Source organism: Belonocnema kinseyi, chromosome 6 (genome assembly GCF_010883055.1).
Source record: "Belonocnema kinseyi isolate 2016_QV_RU_SX_M_011 chromosome 6, B_treatae_v1, whole genome shotgun sequence".
In the NCBI taxonomy this organism is placed as follows: Eukaryota; Metazoa; Arthropoda; class Insecta; order Hymenoptera; family Cynipidae; genus Belonocnema; species Belonocnema kinseyi.
In genome coordinates, this window is record NC_046662.1 from 125,869,602 (window position 1) to 125,871,884 (window position 2,283).

The window sequence follows — 2,283 nt, forward strand, 5'->3', positions numbered from 1 at the left end:
TTTATTTTTTATGATATTTTTCAAGTATATTAAGTAAGAATCAATTGATTAATTTATTATTACATACCGCATTTCTGCTACATTTAAACACATTTCTTTTCTACAAACTTTAAATCTTCGTTCGTTTTCCATCATAAGTAGGTTTCAAATTATTTTTCGTTTTTTAATTGGAAAACTGCACAATATTTATATCATAGAATTTTGTATTGCTATTAGAATAATTTAATTGAAAAACTTTACATATCACATAATATTTTAACAACGTGCTCTGCTAATTGGAACAGACTTAACTGATGTATTCTGTTTGTGTAGAGAAATTACCTAAAAGTCTATGTAAGTATATTGACAAATAGAGGTCAAAAGAAAGATATACCAAATACGAAAAAATATAAATGTAGAGAGATTGTTTATTTTTAGGACTTTTATGAAGTTCATGTTTCTGGAAATAGCAACATTTAAATATTTTTATCGGAGAAAAAGAACTGTTTATTAAAAAATATGATTTGCTATATTTTTCGTATTTTAATTACAAAAACTCGGCTGACTGAGACACTTGTACCTAACGCTGGGGTAGCGGTTTAACGGCCAGCCTAGAGTCTACACGGGAGAAAATCCATTGGGCCAGAAAATTAAAACATCAACAGTTTTTTAAGTACTATTCCAATTGAGCTAATACTTTCCAGGAAACTTCCTTGAACCTTCCTAAACAACTTTCTCACTGACAGTTTTCGCTTGCTCAGAATTCGCTCGACTCCCGAAATGTTGGAAGTTTTTTGTGCACGAAATATGCACCGTCTCAGAACAAAATTATTTACAATTTTTTAATAAACATTTTGAACTTTCGCTAAGATCATTCGTCGCAAAACATGATAATGCATATTTCTGATCAGTTTTATCACAAAATATTAAAAACATACCATTTCGTTGCGAGTTGAAGTGAAAAGATGCAAAATATTTTATTTAGAGAAAAAAACAGTTTTTCGTAAATAATTCGAAAAATAAAAAAGCTATAACTTTATTTGTGAAGAGGAAAAGATGCGGCATTAAATTTTCATTGTGAATATATCTATAAAAAATTTAAATTCCAGACTTTGTTTTAAAGTGCTCAGGGGCCTCCCCACTACAGCAAAATAATTCTATATCTTCTTTTTGCATCCGGAGCCTCAATTATTCACTCGAATTCCTTGGGGGCATTTAGCGGAGCGGTATTAAGGCTAATGCCGTAAGAGTGACAGACATGGTAATAAAGCACTCTTAGTGCCGCATTGTGCCTTTAGATGTCGGTCTTTCCAGCATGACTGCTTTGAAGACATACAAGATTCACCACCACCTCGACCATCTTGAGGGCGTGAAAGATAGAGTTTTTTTGGAGAGATGCAATTAAGTTTCATCGCTTCTAATAAACTTTGGCGTATTTTTCTCACCCCAACTCCATTCCATTCTCCTGAATGGATTCTTCCACAATCCTTAGAGCTAGATGTAGTTGCTTTTTATTTTTAGCATACATCTTAAGATCATCTACGTAAATTACCTGAGGGACATTATGCTTTCGATTTTCATGTTTGCCGAAAAAGAACTCTTTGGAATGACGAAGTGCGAGATACAGCGGCAATAATGTAAGGCAAAAGAGGAGTGAGCTCATGGTTTTGCCCTGAAAGATGCGTGTTTGAAAAGTAACGTTGTTATTGTATAAGATACAGGTTTTGAGCAAGGTATACACATTCAGTTGAAGATTTGATTAAGTGGACGTTGTTGATTACTGGTCAAAATAAATATATATTCAAATTAAGTTAGGAGATCTCTTAGTACCAAACTTTGCGTTTCGACTGTTCATCGACAATCCTATTCAAAAGTATTACAAAAGGCTCGAACAGAAGGTAACCTGCTTTTCGTTCATAATAAAATTAGCTTATAAATTAAGGTGAAACTGAATTTGATACGGTCTGCTAGACGGTGTGAAGCATACATGTTTCTTTATGTGTCTAACAATTTTTTTATTTTACAACTAAATTCGTTCAGCAGACAGAGTCAAGTTCAGTTTCACCTTAATCAAAAGCGAGCTGCAACGACTGTCTATCACTGGTTCGTAACCTTAAAGCCATATCAGCGTATCAAAAATATGCCAAGGCTACAGAATGCTATCATCTTTAGGACACTTAGAGTCCTGAAGACATATTAGAGTTTTTTCTGCCTGTCGCGATTTCATTGTGCTCTGTGGCCACCCACCTTATGATCGTAACGCGTGGCCATAGATATGACTTACCGCGGTTCTACTGGGAGCTG

The 2,283-nt window shown here is 34.1% G+C and overlaps 1 protein-coding gene across 1 annotated transcript in view; it reads right to left on the reverse strand.

Annotated features, from left to right (window-relative positions):
- LOC117174188 overlaps nucleotides 1-2,283 on the reverse strand; it is a 1,286,801-nt gene that overhangs the window by 332,433 nt on the left and 952,085 nt on the right. The gene's annotated exons all lie outside the window — the stretch shown is intronic.